Genomic DNA, 20,511 nt, shown 5'->3' on the forward strand with positions numbered 1-20,511 from the left:
CTGTGTCTGGTTAATGCCTGTTATTTGAATGTCCAAAGCCTCAAACCAATCAAGTCCTATAAGACTTCTTCTTTGGCCCTCTACTAATATGATATCCAGGTGCCCTAAAAACCCTTTAAATTTCACCAATAAGGTGGCTTCACCCTTAACTTTAACGTGAGCATTCTGAAAATCTTTTAAAATAATATCTGAGGGTCTTACTTTAGCCCACTGGTTGCTGCGTCTGCACACAAAGTTGAATGTGTCATGCGAGATGATTGAGACCACCGAGCTGGAGTCCAATTCCATTTTACATGGAATTCCTTGTAGCTCTACTGCAGGGGTGTCAAACTCAATTTCATTGAGGGCCGTATCAGCATTGTGGTTGCCCTCAGGGGGCCAGGTGGGGTATGGCCAGGGTGGGCGTGGCCTACTGGGTGGGCGTGGCTAGAGTGTGTATGGCCTACTGGGTGGGCGTGGCCAGCTCTACATCATTCGCATCAAGGGTGCCTATGGGGGCCTGGGCAGGAGTGGGACAGATCTGGGGGTCTCTGGCAGAAGGAGGGTCTCTGGGCCAGGGCCAAGGCAGTGGGGGCCATTCCCTCACTGTTTCCAGGATGGCTTCACGGGCCACATGAAACCACTTCACGGGCCGGATCTGGCCCCCGGGCCTTGTGTTTGACATGTCTGCTCTACTGAGATCTTGAGTTTAGGCTTAAGGGGACGACAAGCCCTGGTGCGACAAATACTTCTCCAGCTCCTGAAGAACCTCACACTAACTGGACCCAGGGCCCCAGTACCTTTCCTAGTCAGTTCCTCCAACTGGTGCTTGGGTGACCTGTCTCTCTGGTGAGCTCTGCACACCACCATGATGTGGCTGGTCCTTCTGCAAGCTCTACACGTGGCCGAACAGAATCTGCAAGTGGTGCAGGAGTGGTTGCCTCCGCACCCCTTACATCTAGGTGAGAGAACTGCCTTGTAATCATTCTCTCTTTGCTGGTTGCCGTGGTTTTGCGTGCTTGGCTGTCTCTGGAGCTTGTTTATTTTGGGTACTTCATCTTCTAACGATTTTCCGCTGCATTTGGTGACCTCATGGTTGATGGAATCTTCTATCTTTGGAGATTTGTTGAGCTGCACTGTTTTGTACTGCACCTCCGGCTGCTTCGTCAGCCATGACCTCGTCTTGTGCTTCGGTGAACGTGAGATTTGGTCTGGCAAACAATCTCTGCTGCAGGGTTCTGTCTCTCAGGCCACAGACGAGTCAGTCTCTTAGACATTACTCTAAATTCAAAAACTTGCAGAGGCGTGCGGCCTGCCTTAGGCCCGCGATAAACTCTGATGCTGTCTCACCGGGAAGCTGCACTCATTGGTCAAATTTAAAACACCATGTCATTTTTGGCTGAAAATGCCTGGTCAGCTTCTTCTTAAGGTCGGCAAACGATACTGCTTCAATGGGCATTGGCGCGAAGAGATTTTCCGCTAGAATGAAAGTTGCTGGCCCACACATGCACAGCAATGTTACAGCTTTTAGGCCTTCCTCTGCAATCTGGTTTGCTCGTAGATAGTTCTCCACTTGTGAGAGGTAAGACAGCCAATCTTCTGGATGTTTAATGTCAAACTCTGTGAGTTTGCCGACCTTTGGCATCTTTCCTCAATTCCTACATTCTTGGATCCTGCTTCTTAGGCTCAGGGAACACATCCTCTGAGCATGCGGCTGCTAGTGTAGCTTTACTAGCTGGCTAGGGAGGGGGGGAAAAGATGCCTCTTCCCTCCAGCGAGTAATGCTGTCCCCTCATGACTTCAGCCCTTAGGCGGTGAAGCAGGATCCCACCTTCATCGCCACTATTATGTCGTGGGCTCTGATGAGCAGGAATGAAGATATGCAGTTGAGTACAGAGAAACTCATTCTTTATTTAAGCTGAAACTGTACTGAGGATTTGGAGTCACCCTGCCACAATATATAGCCAGACTCTCTGGTAGCAACCAATCGGATTGAACCCATGTTTGCCGCCCAAAGTTGACCAATTGCAGGACCAGAGACTGGGTTGCTGGAGAACCGTTAGTTTTCCAGCAATGCACATGGTGATATTCCAAAAGCCTAGTACATAACAGTGAACAATGGTTTTCTGTATTATTTCTGCAGTAGGAAAAGAAAACGGTTAGAATTTCCAAAATTTTATTATTGCCTCTGCTACAACAACTACTTTATTGATTAGCCCTTGGGCCATATCAAAGTGCAAAGTTCCAGCAACAAACCGTCACCAAAACCTGATAAAAGCAATCCAAAATGGAATTTGATAAAATACAATTTAAAATGGAATTAAAATAAAATACAATTTAAGATGAATACTAATAAAATACAAATTTAAGATATAGATAAAATATGATAACATTATATTTCGGAGTCACCCTTGCAATCTACCCCAATCAGTCCCACATATGCAGATCTTAACCGGATCATTTTGTTTAAATACTGTGCTACGTTAAATGTTATTTTCAAGTTCTGGCTGGACATAAGATAAGTTATTTTGATATGGGGATCCCAATGGGTCATTCGTTTGGTATATAGACCAAGATACCTGTCTCTCACCCTCTTATACAGACAACAGTCAAATAGGATGTGAGCCAGGTCCTCTACCTCTGCCACTCCGCAAATGCAGAGACGCTCATTCTATGGTATAGCATGAAATCTCCCATATCTGACCATTGTATCAAGCTGTTCGAATCTCGCTCTCATAAATATCTCCCTAAGATGTTTTGGGAGTTGTAACTTCAAATAACTGTCCACTTGAAAAGTACATTTGTATTTACTCAGCCATTTCAAGTTACCCACCTTACTAAGGATAGCTATATCAGTTTGTGCTTCTATATCCTTAATTCTTTGGGCAATTCTTTTTTTTAGATTGTTCTCCTGTTACGCAAGAAACAGGAAGGCCACAGCTTCTTACAAAATTTGTTAGTTTGGTGATCCAGGAGATTTGTGATTGTAGTTTTATTTGTTCTAGTAGGCATAATTTGGGGAGTCTATCAGTCTCCATTTCATTAACTTTGCACCAGTAGTTATAAGGTCTAATTTAAGATAATGCCTGAATTGTATGAATTCCCAATTCAGCTCTAACTGCTGCAGCAGATGTTCTTGGATCTACACCCAAAATACATCTCAGATGCTGGGACTATGTTTGTTCTAAAACTGTGGTTGAATAAAGACCCCAAAGTTCTGCTCCATACAAGAGCATTGTCGTAACCTTAGCCTTATAAACCTTGAGTAATGGAGCTAGGGACCCTGGGTAACTATGGTTCTTTAGTTTGAGTAATAAGTTCAAATGGGCTTTTGCTCTAAATGTACTCCATTGATGATGGCAGGCCCAAGATCCAGTCTTGGAAAAAGTTACTCCCAAATATACAAAGGTATTAACCTGCTCAATTGGTTCACCATCTAATTGCCACTTATGTCTCTGATGGTTTCTTCCAAACACCATTACTTTCGATTTAGATTTGCTAATGATTAGGGAGTTATCCTGGCAATAAGAGCTGAATGTTCTTAATAGCCTACGTAATCCTACTTGTGAGTATGATAATAAAATCATATCATCAGCATAAAGCAAGCTGTTACAGTAAGTGTTTAGGATCATCGGCATGTGTACCATGGTATCCTTCATTAACCCTGGCAAGTCATTGATGTATAAATTAAATAATAATGGGGCCAGGATACACCCTTGCCTTATCCCTTTATTTGTGTGAATCCTGTTAGTCAGGGCCCCATTAACCCCATACCGCACCCTCAAACAGGTACTTGTGTAAAGGGCTTTAATCAAGGCCAGGAGTCTGGGTTCTATTTTAAGAGATGTCAATTTATTCCATAGTACGTCTCTATTTACCATATCAAATGCTGCTGTAAGGTCTATAAAAGCAGCAAACAGGGGTCTCCTCTTATAGGCATTACCTACGGCAACACCTGCGGCTGGCGTCAACTTCCCTCCGTCCAGTGCGCTCCCACAGAGAGAGCCTCCTCAGGGTGCCTCCGATCAAAGAATGTCAACTGGTGGCCCCTAGGGGGAGGGCGTTCTCTGTGGGCGCGCCAGACCTGTGGAACCGCTTGCCGGTCGAGCTCCGAATGGCCCCCGACCTTCGCTCCTTCTGGCGGGATCTAAAAACTTATTTATTTGAGCAATCCGGCCTGGTTTGATGGGTTTGGGGGTTGGGGTTTTAACATGGTTTTTAATTATTGTATATTGGGCATAATATTTAATTGGTTTTTTAACTTTTGTACTTTGTTTTTTAATATTTATTGCCCTGTACACTGCCCTGAGTCCTTCGGGAGAAGGGTGGTATAAAAATTTAATAAATATAAATATAAATATATATTTGGCAATTAGATGGTTCAAGACAAAGCAGTTATCAATAGTAGATCTATTTTGTCTAAAACCTGCTTGTTCTTCTGTGGGGATGTTGTTTTCCTCTACCCAGATTTCAATTCTGTTCAAAAGGTACCTAGCATATATTTTTGCTACAGTGTCAATCAGGCTGATAGGCCTATAATTACTAGGATCCTTTTTATTCCCTTTTTTATATATGGGGACAACTATTGCCATCTTCCACCCGTCTGGTATATGGCAGGTGCTATTTATGTGTGTAAAAAGACCTGCTAATACAGGTCCCCACCAGTTGGGAAATTTCTTAAATAATTCTGCTGGTAAAAAATCCTCGCCTGGGGCTTTATTGCTCTTTAAGCTTTTAATGATGGACTGTATCTCCTTTTCTGAGACTGGTGGCCAAGGGGGGAGAGTTCTAGGATTTATCAAATCACTGTTTAAAAATAATTTCTTTACCGGTTCGGTGGGGGCAAACAAGCACTGATAATAATTCTCCCAGTCCGCAGCAGAGATTGGTATGTCAAACACAAATCTCCGTTTCTTCAGGATACCTGCTACAGAGTGCCAAAACAATACTGAATTATGACTTCTGGCAGCCAACTCAAGTTCTGACCAGATTGAAATGGCAAAACGTTTCTTTAATGTTATAGTTTTTTTATATTCCCTTCTTGTGTGCAGCATCTTAGCTTGTATATGGGCAGTAGGATTCCTCTGGGCAAGCCTCATGGCTGCCTTCAATTTCTTTTTCTGTCCCTGGCAATCAGGATCAAACCAGCAAGGTCTACCCACTTGGGCTCTTTTTGTAGTAGGTTTAGCTGTTAGGTGTTTCTTCAGTATGTTACAAAGATTGGAGAATGCATTGAAGGCTTACATCCAGTCAGTAGTAGATGACTGTATTGTTCTAGCCCACTTAGTAGCATTCTCTGTTTTAAGGCATTCTAATATTGCCTTAGTATCAACTTTGGCCCAAATTAACCTTTTATTTTGGGCCACCTCTACCTTTTTGGTGAGCCATCTGTCAGCCATGTTATATGGTCTTAAATCTGAGCGGCCTCGCAATGTCACACTTACAGGCTGATGGTCGCTATTGTCACTAAGGTGTACTGTGACCTCTGAGAAGAGGTCAGCCTTATCTCTAGACACACAAAAGAGATCCAGTACACTACTTGAATTGGCTGAGTGGTATGTATAAGGGTATGTATAATTCTTGTCCTTACCTCCCAAAATTTGGAGATTACCCTTAAAAATTAAGGAGACTAGGAGCAGGCCAGCAACATTACTTTTACAGTCTCTCGAGAGCCACTGAGGATGGTTATCAAAGAACTCCCCTGGGATTCCCTTCTTCTGGGCAAGCTCATACAGAGAGGGACCCAGTCTAGCATTCAGATCTCCTAATAATACCACTATGGACTGAGGGTACAGTGTAGATATATCTTCTAAGATAACTTCCAAGCCCATCCAATATTCCAAATTATAGTGCTGGGATGTGCTTGGAGGAATGTACACATTTACCAATATTAACTCAAACTGGTCATATTCAAATTTGACAGCTAGAAAGTACGGATACTTATCTTCGTTATATAATTTCTCTCCCTGCCATTGCAACTCTTGCTTTATAAGAATGCATAGCCCACCAGAGGGTCTCCCTTTGTTCTTTTTTTTTTAGGGCTGGGGAGGCCCATCCCTGAAAGCCTGGCAATTGTACTGGTTCATCCACTTCGGTTAGCCAGGTTTCTTGAAAGGCTATTACATCAAATCTAGAGAGAAAGCTCATTAGTCCACTATCAACCATCCCTTTCCAGCCAGCTATGTTCCAGGTCATCAACTGTATGGGGTTCTCAGAGGCAAGGTGGTCTGACTTGGTTGATTGGCTAGATGGTAGAAATGCTAGATGTCAACTTGACATTGGAGCTGGGTCAATAGCATCTAAGCTTCCCATATAAACACAGTTGTTGTGAGGTTCGATATTTCTCCTCATGGGTTGCAGAACTTGCTGTTGCTCCTCTACATCTTGGCCGCCAGCGTGACTCCGCTCTTGCTCCAAGAATGATCCTTTTTCCAAAGGGCAGGTACTCTTGCTTAAGTCTATAAATGTAGATTTATGTCCATTTTTGGAGGGGCATGGCTGAGGGTTCATCTTGTGGAAAGATGTTGTGGGAACTTCTAAATCAAATGAGGATGTAAGCTGGATTATGTCCTTAGTGTTTGTCAGTTTAGGGGGCACTGTGTGATGAAGCCCTTTGTCTTTCAGTTGTTTCTCAGAGGCTGGGTCAGTCAGTGCGGTTACTCCACTCTCAGCCTGTGTGACAACACCTTTTTTTACTGTTGAGGTAAAGGCAGATTGTTGATTAAGTATCTTGTCACAAGTTTGCATGGTTAGTGGACTCAAATTAAATAGAGGCTTTGCTGTAGATTGAGTTGTTGTCAGTGCCTCTTTTAGGTCATCCAATCTTTGAATGATGTTAACTTGCTCAGGTTCTGGCAATGCACTGAATAGGTCAATCAACATTTCCTCTGGCACATCCTCAGCAGTTCCTGCAGCTGTGGGTAACACAGTTCGTATATTGCTTCTTTGCTTTCTCAGGGTCAGTTCAGTTGCAGCAGCCTCAGGCTTAGTAGTGTGAGGGCTGTTGCAGCCTAGATTTAAAGCGACAGTTCCCTCTTGATGACGCTGTTTCAGGAGTGGGCACACTTTTTCTGAACAAAAGACCCTTATTGGAAATATTGAGAAAATGCTCAGAAAGGGTTTCATTCTGAAGAGCATGGAAGGAATTGTGGGCTGCTTGAACGATAGGAGAATTCTCATACATTGTATTCTTGCTGGCAGCCACTCTGCATGTAGTAGATCTATCAGAGTGAATTCACAGTGGAGCAGCTGGCTCAGGGACAGCCTAATAGCTTTTCTATTGCTCCAACGCCCTCTATTTACTCTCTTGTCATAAATTTTCAAAGTAACCTGGTTAGTTTGCAGACTGTAGTTATATTGGTCATCTCTTAGACCTTTGCCTGATTGAGTGTTTTCTCTGTGGGTGTTCAAATTTTTGGGAGGAGAACAAGGTCCTTCTCTACTTTCATTTTCTGAGTTAGCCATCCCATGTCTGTCCATGGTTATCCTCCCAAGTCCTTCTACAGTATTTGGGTGGCTCCTAACAAACTTTGCAAAAGATTCTTTCAGGCAGTCAACCTTATTTATGACAATTGACAAGAGATCAGTTAAAATTATAGCAGACCCAGATCAAAATCAAAATGGGAGGATCTTAAAGTGGAAGGAGAGTATCCAGACTGCAAACCCAGCTCCGCTGCCACTAGAGCTGGGTAACCCCGGAACAATCCCCGTCCTCTCACGACGGTCAGGACCAGGGAGCAGCCTGGAATATACAGCCGGGGAAAGAGATACCACCTAGAGCTCTCACCTCTAGGACGGTAACAGGTGGAAACTCTAACTCTTAAAAACTCTCCCACAGTGGTTATACACCCGGAACCTTCCAGAACCCTAGGGGAAAGGAAAAAGGGAGGACGATAGGGCAAACAAGTCAGCGAGATGAATTAGGGCTAAAAAACCCATAAAGTCACAGAATGGTAAGAGAAGCTCCGGTTCCAAGTTCCTTTTCGCGTCATGGAAAGGACCAGATGATAGTCGGCCGATAGGGAGGAAACCAGGGCCCCATAATACTTCAGTAGGGCCCAAAAGACATGGTCCAGTCGATTAAAGTAGTTTATACCTCCAAATGTCCAGGAATAGACGTCCACACTCCACCACCCGGCCATGGTCACCATACCAAAGCGGCCGCGGTACTCCAACTCCCCTCACCGCCAGCCATCCCAGATTCCAACCAGGACCATCTCCACCACTCCACCACTTCAAACGCTGATGCTGCTCCAAGCCGTGGTTCATAGTAACAGTCATAAATCGACCAGCATCCGGCTCCTCAAGCAGCTGGAAGGCTCTCCCCAGAGCCGCCAAGCTCCGTCGAGTTGTCCCGGGCTCCGCAAGACTCCACCAGACCCCCGCAACAGCATAGCAGCAACCACGGTCAGCCGGTTGGCGGGGCGCGGGGCGCGGGTCTCCCAAGTTCTTCCAGGACCTCCACCAAACTCCTCCAGACTTCACTGGGCTCCCGCAGCACCGACAACCAGCCGGTCGGTGCTGCACAAAGCAGGGCTCTGCCGGGTTCTTCCGGAGCCTCCGGAGGACTCCATCAGGCTTCGCTGAGCTCCCGCGGCCCCGACAATCAGTTGGTCAGCGCCACAGAGCACAGCACGGGGCTCAGCTAATTCTTCTGGGCCTGCACGGCCCTCCCAGACTCCTCTGAAAAGCCGAGGGTCCTCCAAAAAACCGGGCTCACAGAGCCAATGACAGGCAGCACAGCCGCTCTAAAAGTAACCACCAGAAGCTTTTCCTCGACCCTAACCCAAACCCCCGGCACAGAGAGAATAGCATTCCTGTGGGGCTCCCAGGGTCGCAAAATTGCCGAAGCTCCTCGCGGAGCTCAGCCGAGCACATCCGCCATCTTGGGCATGCGCAAAGCTTAGGAAGGAAAGCATGCCTTGTCTGTTGCAGTGTTGCCCTCTGGAATAAGACCTCCACCCTATCCCACTGAGATCCATGTCATTCTCACCCTATGATATTCCATAAGGTTTTAGAACTCAGGATAGGGTCTCTGTGGAAACCTCTTGGTGATACTTTTTTATTAGAGGGAATTTGTTTGTCAGTATGTATGGGATTTTCATGCCATTTCTTTTCTTGTTTTTCTTATTTTATGTAAACCACTCAGTAATTTTGGAATCAGACAGCCTCTAAATCTCAAAAATAAACAAATACATTTCTAGATATAAAGCAATCATAATGGAACATCAAAGGTGAATAGAAATGATGGGATACTTACAAGCTGTAATAAAACTGGCACTCCAAACCAGGTAATACTGTGAAATAAGCATACTTTTGATGCCTACTGTATGTTGCTGAAATTCATAACATCCAAATATGGAATATTATTTTTTGTGTGATGATATGTAGCCCAACAAACATTACAGCCATGAGACTGTTTCATTTAATAAAACATCTACCTAGATAAACAAGTTTGTTTCAGGCTTGATGGCAAATTGTAATGAATTTAATTAAGATACTATACTTGGACATTATCTGTTCCAGAATTTGCAAAAAAAATCATTGTAAGACATAGGATAGTCAATATTGCAAACTTGATTTCTAGGAATGCTCTAACCATTAACTCTCTCAAAAAAAGCAGCAAATGTCCATTTTAAAATGGACATTCTGAACTCTCCTGTGACAAGTAGCAGATAGAGGATGAAAGGCTTTAAAACAGAGGTCTCAAACTCTAACAAAACCATGTGAAAATTGTTCTTAAGCCTGAGAGCTGTGCATGTACAATAGTGAATCTAAGCAGTTTAAGTGATGGCTGTGCAGTGATGCTTGGGGATTTCTATTGACATTAGAGCTGGGCTCTAGATGGTTCTTGTGTGGGATGTAGGTAGAAGTAGAAGAGGCAACTTGCCAGCCTGCTTCTTATAAAGCTGCTTTGTAGACATCAACCTGGTACCACCACCCTATACAAAGCTTTTTCTCCACCAGATTGTCTTGTTCCAATATGGCTTCCTTAGACAAAAAACTTGGATCTTATCACAACCAGAAAATGAGGCAACATTAAGGATTTATATAGACAAGAAATAGTCCAAAAAGTAAAGAAAAGTTAGGTATGTGTGAATGTATAAGAAAATAGAAACCTGAGAAGAGTAAAGGAGTGAGCAGGGAAGAGCTGGACAGGGGAGGGAGGCAGCTATTGGGAGGCAGTGACAGGGGCAGTCTAAATGTAGAATGGAAAAAAATAGGCATCTGGGCTCCAAGTATTCAAGTCACCCCAGCAAGGCAAGAATAAGGACATCAAGAGTAGTCTAAGATCCGTTCCTCCTAGTGGTTTCATTCTTAAGCTGGGCATGCTGAGATTGCATATACACTCTTAACTCTGCATAGGCATACTAATATAGCCAGAGCAGAAATCTGTTTCAACCATAATCACAAGTTTATCTTTGCTCTGCCTTTAGGGAAAAGTTTTATTCCATGATTCATTGGTGACTGATTAGGTCCTTGATGTGACAGTGCTTTGATGTGAGATTAGGTGTGCAATCAACCCTCAGTTGCACTATCTGGGACAACATGTGCTTCTAACATTAAAGCCTTAGTAGGATGCAACAGGAGTTGAAGCCTTTGAACTATGGTGCTGGAGAAGACTCCTGCGAGTCCCTTGGACTGCAAGGCGATCAAACCGGTCAGTCCTAGAGGAGATCAACCCTGACTGCTCTTTAGAAGGCCAGATCCTGAAGCTAAAACTCAAATACTTTGGCCACCTAATGAGAAGGAAGGACTCACTGGAGAAGAGCCTAATGCTGGGAAAGATTGAGGGCAAGAGAAGAAGGGGACGACAGAGAATGAGGTGGCTGGATGGAGTCACTGAAGCAGTAGGCGTGAGCCTAGATGGACTCCAGAAGATGGTAGAGGACAGGAAGGCCTGGAGGAACGTTGTCCATGGGGTCGCGATGGATCGGACACGACTTCGCAACTAACAACAAGGATGCAACAATGCTATTGTAATGTGTAGCTTCTTCTCAGCCTGCCCTCTCCAGAGCCATATTTTTGAGAGCCCTGAATGATTTGCTTTTTTGCCAGCCAAGGGATCAGCAAGTTGTTACTATCTTTCTCCTGCTATGTGTGAGTAAGTGGGAGAGGGGCATGCAGAATGGTGTGGACAGCAACATTACAACCATAGGCCACAAATTTGAGATTCCTGATTTAGAATATCCTTCAACAAACTTCTCTATGTTCTATGCACAGCTTGAGAAGTATAAATGATATTAACAACATTATGACCTGTCCAGTTAGCCAGTTTAACATGCTTTTCTCTAGTCCATGATATGGCTCAAAAATATTTTGCCATAATCTATAACAGAATTTCCCCATCAGAGTCACCATGTAGATAGGGCCCGCAACAGGCAAAGGCTCCTTTCCGGCCATCTCCACTGACACTGATGGGGCTGCCATGATGGACACCATTGGCCCCCATGCACATGCTGGCCTCTGTATGGGGAGGGCGATGATAATAATAATAATAATAATAATAATAATAATAATAATAATAATAATAATAATAATAATAATAATAATAATAATAATAATAATAATAATATTTATTTATATACCGCCCTTCTCCCGAAGGACTCAGGGCGGTGAACAGGGCAAATATAAAAAATACAAAAATACAAAAGTTAAAAGAAAATTAAACATATTCCCGACTAAAAACAGTAAATACAAATATTAAAAATGACCATAAAACCCAACCCATCCCCCATCAGGCCAGGCCAGCTTGTTCAAATAAGAATGTCTTCAGATCGCGACGGAAGGAGCGAAGGTCAGGCGCCATCCGGAGCTCAACCGGCAGCCGATTCCATAGCTCCGGGGCGCCCACAGAGAAGGACCTCCCCCTGGGGGCCACCAATCAACATTCTCTGATCGGTGACACCCTGAGGAGGCCCTCTCTGATGTCAGGCAGCAGCTGCTCCGTCCCCTGCCTTCTTTGCCTTGCCCCATGGCAATTGCCATACTCACCCTGCCTCACCTCACCTCACCCCACAGGGTGCCCCACCCACCAGAGCCCTCCTGGATCTCCCCCAACCTTGCCCGGCCCCCATAGGCACCCCTCCCCACAAGCATTATTGAGGTGGACACACCCACTGTGGCCACGCCCACCCAGTCAGTCATGACCAGCGTGGCCACGCCCACCCACTTGACCATGCCCACCCAGCACCCGGCAATAAATAAATGGGTTTTGGGTTGCAGTTTGGGCACTTGTTCTCTAAAAGGTTTGTCATCACTGCTCTAAACCATCAAACAGCAGAACTCAGCCCAGCTGCTACTGAATAGCTGAGCAATAAGCAAAGATATGAGAAATGCTACTAATTAAAAGTTAAAGGAGTAATACCCAATATCAAATATTTAAGGCAGCATGGAAGATTTCTACATTCTAAGGAAATGCCAGCTAGTTGTAATATTTATCTTTTAAAAAAAGAAGGAAAAATGCAGCATTAAAGTTGCAGAAGGTTTCCATAGCAAAATGAAATGTTTATTCAATGAAGAATCCCTGTTGCAAATGAACAAAGTACTACTGCTAAGCTACTGCTAAGCTTGTAAGCCGCCCTGAGTCTTCGGAGAAGGGCGGGATATAAATGGAATTAAAAAAAACATTTATTAATCAAAAGAGACAGAACAAAAACATAATGGCCTTTAATCCCTGTTCTTTCTGAGCATTAGACCTCTTTGCCCATGTTTGTTAGTTTACAAGCACCCAATCACAAAAAACCCTCAATAGCTGTGTGTGTGCGTGCAAAGATGTATTTATGTTTTGAATGAATTGTATGGTGATGTTGATTTGAAAATATAACAAAAATAGCCAGCAGTATCTCCTGAGCTCATTCACAATGAAAGCATGAACTAAGTTAGGTTCATGGTGGGAACAAAGGAGGTCTGTTGTGATCCAGCCCCTTCCCTCCAAATATTACTTGAATTGCTATCCTGCAGCTTTCCTGATCCCAAGAAAACTAACTGTTCTTGACAAATTAAGGATCTTAACTTTACATCCATCAAGGTAATGAGAATCCATGTGGAATGTTTACAGAGGAGGATAGAAGGGAATGGAGGCAATTTAAGGTTCCCTACACCCACTAGATTTATATTATGATAGCCTTTATTTTTTCTGTATGACTCATTTCTTCATTAAAACACCAAGCTAGAAAGAAGTCAGTTGATGATCCAGTGATGCAGTTTGCAGCTTGCAGAAAAGTCAGGTTTGGCACCCACCCTACCCCACATTGGGAAAGCACTGAACAGCTACCAAGTCCTCTGAACCCTAATTCTTTCTGCTGCTATCTGCTTTTGTTTATCCTCTGCTTTTGTTTATCCTCTGTGTTTGCCACCCTCTTTTTTTCTCTCTGTGGCATTCCTATTTTTGTCCCCCTCCATATAACCAACCTACTGTCCTTGCCTTCTTCTTTCCCACTTCAGCTGTCTGCCTTCCTACCCATTTAATCTAAAGTGTTCATTTATTGATGACATTGAAAGCACTTTAACTATTGAACTATTGAGTTATACAGTATATTAACTTTATTAGAAAAAAATGATTCATTGTGGCAGGAAAGTTGTCAAAGAATGTGTCCAAATCTTTATCTTCCAAATGAATTAGGATCTTGCATTTATAAACTGTCATGATTTCATAGATATTACAGAACTACACTAGGATCAAGCCCATGATCACTGTGTATAATTATGGTTATGATTAAATAAATCCAGATAATTTGTTGCATCCAAACAGGAGAAAAAATGTGAAGATATTGCCATCTATCAACAGACATTTGAACAGTTTGCATCTTTATAGCAGTAGTGTAACTAGAGCATGTAGGAACACAAGATGATACTTTGGTTTATTCCTCTTCAGTCAATTATCACAAGGAATATTAGTAGAATCTGAAAATACAGAGAACATAAATGGGTTGCAATCTGATTTCTGTTGTATCTGTTCTGGAATTTAAAATTTTCCCTTAGGACAGATCTTACTGTCAAAACCCATTTCTATTTTATTTCATTTCATTCATTTCATTTAATTTCATTTTCTTTCATTTCATTTCATTTCAATGGTGAAAAAAGTAAGGCTCTACATTTAGGCAATAAAAACCAAATGTACAGATATAGTATAGGGCAGGGGTGTCAAACTGCCGGCGCGCGGGCCGGAGCATCACGGAGAAACTGTGCCCATCCCATTTTCGCCAATGGAAAAAAGTTCTGATATGTCGTGCGACATCACGTGACGTCGTGAGTTTGACATGCCTGGTATAGGGGGTACCTTGCTCAATAGTAGTAACTGTGAGAGGGATCTCGGAGTCCTAGTGGACAATCACTTAAATATGAGCCAGCAGTGTGCTGCAGCTGCCAAAAAAGCCAACACAGTGCTAGGCTACATTAACAGAGGAATAGAATCAAGATCACGTGAAGTATTAATACCACTATACAATGCCTTGGTAAGACCACACTTGGAATACTGCATCCAGTTTTGGTCACCACAATGTAAAAAAGATTTTGAGACTCTAAAAAGAGTACAGAGAAGAGCAACAAAGATGATTAGGGGACTGGAGACTAAAATATATAAGGAATGGCTGCTGGAATTGGGTATGTCTAGTTCCGGGGTAGGCAACCTCGGCTCTTTTATGACTCATGGACTTCAACTCCCAGAATTCCTGAGCCAGCCAAGCTGGCTCAGGAATTCTGGGAGTTGAAGTCCATGAGTCATAAAAGAGCCGAGGTTGCCTACCCCTGGTCTAGTTTAATGAAGAGAAGGACGAGGGAGGAAATGATAGCAGTGTTCCAATATCTCAGGAGCTGCCACAAAGAGGAGGGAAGCTATTCTCCAAAGCACCCAAAGGCAGGACAGGAAGCAATGGATGGAAACTAATCAAGGAGAGAAGCAACCTAGAACTAAGGAGAAACTTCCTGACAGTTAGAACAATTAACCGGTGGAACAACCTGCCTCCAGAAGTGGTGAATGCTCCAACACTGGAAGTTTTTAAGAAGAGACTGGACAGCCATTTGTCCGAAATGGTATAGGGTTTCCTGCTGGAGCAGGGGGTTGGACTAGATGACCTCCAAGGTCCCTTCCAACTTTATTATTATTATTATTATTATTATTATTATTATTATTATTATTATTATTATTATTATTATTATTATTATTATTTCTATTTCATTCCACCTTTTCCTGGGTTTTGCCATACTTCCAAGAGTGAGGGGGGATATGCCTTCAAGGCTATTACTTTCACTTCCTCTATCAATGTAATCCTTTACTTTGTTTATTGGGTCTGTATCCTGTTTCCTGCGTTATCTCTCTTTCTGAACTCTATCTTTTAAACTGTCAGTTAAGAACAAAGGAGGAAATAAGGAATGTAATCTCAGTGCCTGGTTTATGTCTATGCTCTCAGAGAAAGGTGTGAAGAAACCGCCGACCCTCGCTGCATGAGCTGGAGACCCGATGTTATCTCCCCAGTTCCCACAATGGACTTAACACTTGGGGATTGGCTATCCCACATTAGGCGGTTGATCTATGGGGTGGGGTCCTGCTTGGGGATACTATAATCTACTGCATTGCATGGGAAATCTCAGATCCTGTCTATTATGCCTCCTATAAAAGTTCCTGCTTGGAAGAAATTGTTTCCAAGAATTCTGCTTTCTTAAGATGTGGGCTTGAAGTGGGTCCTGACATTTACTCTTTTTTGTCTGGTCACATATTTCATGTATTTGTTATAACGCCTGGCAGCATAATTTATTCCAAAAGCAAAAAATCATTTTGCTTTATATTTGCTGCTTTTACCTGCAAGTTTAACTGCCAGGTTCTGCTCTTATTTCTCTAGGCAAGCTGGTATGGAGAAACTGAGGTCCCTGTAGTCATTTTAGAGATCTCACAAGCCTAAGGCAGAATTTTCAATGCCATAAGGTAGATAAGGGACTCATGTTAATCCAAAAGCATGCCTAGGTTAACTAACGGAAGGATTGTACAATAGAAGGCTAAAATGAAACAGGCTGATTCAAGGCTGAGATGATATAGATTCAGACTTCTGTTGCAGATCTAAATAATTTAACAGTGCAAAGCCTAGTTCACCTGTTAACAAAGCACATCTATCTATAGTTTGCCCAACTTAACAACGAATGTATTCCATGGGTTAGATCCTAACTATGATCAGAGATTTTTTAAACAATTATCGTGAAGGAATCTTTTTCCCACTGAAAAATTGCATTTTTTTCAAGTTTTGCCATGTATTATTGCACAGATGCAAAGATAGCAAAGAAAATTGTTTATTAAATATAATTCCCCCAACATAGTTTTTAGGGTTATTTATTATTGGACAGCATATTTATTAGCTTCTTAAGTGTCTTCTAGGAAATACTTTGGTAGGTGCATCATTAGATTATTTATCCTGACCATGATTCCCAACATTTGGTAGTAAAGAAAAAACTGACCACCATTTACAATGGAATATTTGAAAATGAAACAATCCTTATACATCCTCATCCTGTGTAATTCCTGTTAGTATCTGATCAACACCAAATACTTACTTCTTCTGACCCTATTTTATCTAACTCTCTCTCTCTCTCGCTCTCTCTCTCTCTGTGTGTGTGTGTGTAAAATGATATATATCAATCAGTAAAATCCTTCTTAATTGACTAAGCATGATCAAGTATAAGTGATCCCATTGACAGCCTAAGCTATTTTCTCACTAACCCCTTTTTTACTTTCCCATAATTTATAATATATTGTAGCATCATCTAACTATTGTTGTGGTGATATAAAGTAGGACTTCATTATTTATGCAGCATATGGGTACAATGATAATTGATAATGCTGTAAGATACTACCCCTTCATGGATTACTGCCTTGTTGTGGCGAAGGGGCTTGTGTAATTTAATGAAGCTATGAGCTATGCCGTGCAGGGCCACCCAAGATGGAAAGGTCATAGCAGAGAGTTCTGACAAAATGTGATCCACTGGAGAAGAAAATGGCAACCCACTCCAGTATCTTTGCCATGAAAACCCTATGGACATTACCAAAAGGCAAAACGATATGACGCTGGAAGATGAGCCACTCAGGTCGGAAGGCATACAATATGCTACTGGGGAAGAGCAGAGGGCTAGTACTAGTAGTGCCAGAAAGAATGAAGCGACTGGGCCAAAGCCGAAAGGACATTCAGCTGTGGATGTGTCTGGTGGTGAAAGGAAAGTCCGACGCTGTAAAGATTTTTTCTCCATAGGAACCTGGAATGTAAGATCCATGAATCAAGGAAAGCTGGGCATGGTCAAACAAGAGATGACAAGACTGAACATCACCATCTTAGGAATCAGCAAATTAAAATGGACAGGAATGGGTGAATTTAATTCAGATGACCATCAGGTATACTACTGCGGGCAAGAATCCCTCAGAAGAAATGGAGTAGCCTTCATAGTCAATAAAAGAATAGGAAAAGCAATACTGGGATACAATCCCCAAAATGACAGAATGATCTCAGTTTGAATCCAAGGCAAACCATTCAATATCACAGTAGTCCAAGTTTATGCCCCAACCACCAGTGCTGAAGAGGATGAAATTGACCAGTTCTATGAAGCCCTACAGCACATTATAGAACTAACACCAAAAAATGATGTCCTTATCATCATGGGGGATTGGAATGCGAAAGTAGGAAGCCAAAAGATAATCGGAATAACAGGCAAGTTTGGCCTTGGAGTACAAAATGAAGCAGGGCACAGGCTGATAGAATTTTGACAAGAGAATACGATGGTCATAGCAAACACTCTTTTCCAACAACCCAAGAGACGGCTCTACACATGGACATCACCAGACGGTCAACACAGAAATCAGATTGACTATATGCTCTGCAGCCAAAGATGGAGAAGCTCTATACAGTCAGTAAAAACAATACCAGGAGCTGACTGTGGCTCAGACCATGAGCTTCTCATTGCAAAGTTTAGGCTTAAACTGAAGAAGGTAGGAAAAAGCACTAGGCCACTCAGGTATGAATTAAATCATATCCCTGTTGAATATACAGTAGAGGTGACAAATAGATTTAAAGAATTAGATCTGATAGACAGAGTGCCTGAAGAACTATGGACAGAGGTTCGCAACATTGTACAACAGGTAGCAACCAAAACCATCCCAAAGAAAAAGAAATGCAAGAAAGCAAAATGGCTGTCTGAGGAAGCTTTGCAAATAGCTGAGGAAAGGAGGGAAGCAAAAGTCAAGGGAGAAAAAGAAAAATACACCCAATTGAATACAGAATTCCAGAGAATAGCTAGAAGAGATAAGAATGCCTTCTTAAATGAACAGTGCAAAGAAATAGAAGAAAACAATAGAATAGGGAGGACCAGAGATCTTTTCAAGAAAATTGGAGAGATGAAGGGAACGTTTAATGCAAAAATGGGCATGATAAATGACCAAAATGGCAGAGACCTAACAGAGGCAGAAGAGATTAAGAAGAGGTGGCAAAATTACACAGAAGAACTATACAAGAATGAGCTTAAGGTCCCTGATAATCACAGTGAGGTGGTCACTGACCTCGAGCCAGAGATCCTAGAATGTGAAGTGAAGTGGGCCTTAGAAAAGCTGAGCAACAACAAAGCTAGTGGAGGTGACAGTATTGCAGCTGAACTAATAAAACTCTTCAAAAACAATGCAGTAAAAGTGCTACACTCAATTTTGCCAGTAAATTTGGAAAACTCAACAGTGGCCACAGGATTGGAAAAGATCAGTTTACATTCCAATTCCAAAGAAAGGCAGTGCCAAAGAATGTTCAAACTACCGCACCATTGCACTCATTTCTCATGCTAGTAAAGTTATGCTTAAAATCCTACAAGCTAGACTCCAGCAGTATGTGGATCAAGAACTACCAGAAGTACAGGCAGGATTTCGAAGAGGCAGAGGAACTAGAGATCAAATTGCCAACATACGCTGGATCATGGAGAAAGCTAGGGAGTTCCAGAAAAACATCTACTTCTGCTTCATTGACTATGCTAAAGCCTTTGATTTTGTGGATCATAACAAACTGTGGCAAGTTCTTAAAGAGATGGGCGTACCAGACCATCTTATTTGTCTCTTGAGAAACCTATATGTGGGCCAAGAAGCAACAGTGAGAACTAAACACGGAACCACTGATTGGTTCAAAATTGGGAAAGGAGTCCGGCAAGGCTGTATACTGTCGCCCTGCCTATTTAACTTATACGCAGAGCACATCATGAGAAAGGCAGGGTTAGAGGAATCAAAAGTTGGAATTAAGATTGCCGGAAGAAATATCAACAACCTAAGATATGCAGAAGATCCCACTATAATGGCAGAAAGTGAAGAAGAACTAAAGAGCCTCTTGTTGTGGGTGAAGAAGGAGAGTGCAAAAGTTGGGTTGAAACTTAACATTTTGAAAACCAAGATCATGGCATCTGGCCCTCTCAATTCCTGGCAAATAGATGGGGAAGAAATGGAGGTAGTGACAGATTTTATTTTCCTGGGCTCCAAGATCACCGCAGATGGGGACTGTAGCCAAGAAATTAAAAGACACTTCCTCCTCAGGAGGAAAGCCATGGCAAATCTAGACAGCACAATAAAAAGCAGAGATATCACCCTGACAACAAAAGTGCGTATAGTCAAGGCTATGGTCTTCCCAGTTGCAATGTATGGCAGTGAAAGCTGGACCATAAAAAAGGCTGAGCGCCAAAGAATTGAGGCCTTTGACCTATGGTGCTGGAGAAGACTCCTGCGAGTCCCTTGGACTGCGAGGCGATCAAACCGGTCAGTCCTAGAGGAGATCAACCCTGACTGCTCTTTAGAAGGCCAGATCCTGAAGCTAAAACTCAAATACTTTGGCCACCTAATGAGAAGGAAGGACTCACTGGAGAAGAGCCTAATGCTCTAATGAAAATTGCAATAGAAGAAGGGGACGACAGAGAATGAGGTGGCTGGATGGAGTCACTGAAGCAGTAGGTGTGAGCTTAAATGGACTCCAGAAGATGGTAGAGGACAGGAAGGCCTGGAGGAACGTTGTCCATAGGGTCGCGATAAGTCGGACATGACTTCGCAGCTAACAAAAACATAAGATACTATAGGCCACCAGGATGGAAATGGTCTGTCTTTTCTTGTTGCTTTTATATAAACCACAGCAAAAAGATCAAAAATTTATCTCCAGATTAATCAAGCCTGCATTGCTATCTGTTTTTTTTTTTTTTTTTTTTTTGGCCCAAGATGGCGACGGCCGCAACCTAAGCTTCGGGCGCTCTTCGAGGGCTCCAAGGAATTAGCTTAGGGAGGCCCACGGTATGTTCAGGCGACTCTGGGGGTGGGGGATTTAATAAACAGCTGCTGGGCGCTATTCTTTGTGGCACTGAGCCCCCCCCCTCCGAACTAGCGGCGCTGGAGAACTACCGCCTGCCGACCTGTCGAGCTCCATTATGGCGCCGAACGCTGTTGCAGCGCCGTGAAGCCCGGGACGCCTTGCCTGATTTTTTTCTTCTGCCGGTTTGCCGAGGCGACTTTGGGGATTGGGAGGATTCTGGAACAGCTGCTAGGCG

This window comes from Vipera berus, assembly GCF_964194415.1.
Source record: "Vipera berus genome assembly, chromosome: 6".
NCBI classification, from domain to species: domain Eukaryota; kingdom Metazoa; phylum Chordata; class Lepidosauria; order Squamata; family Viperidae; genus Vipera; species Vipera berus.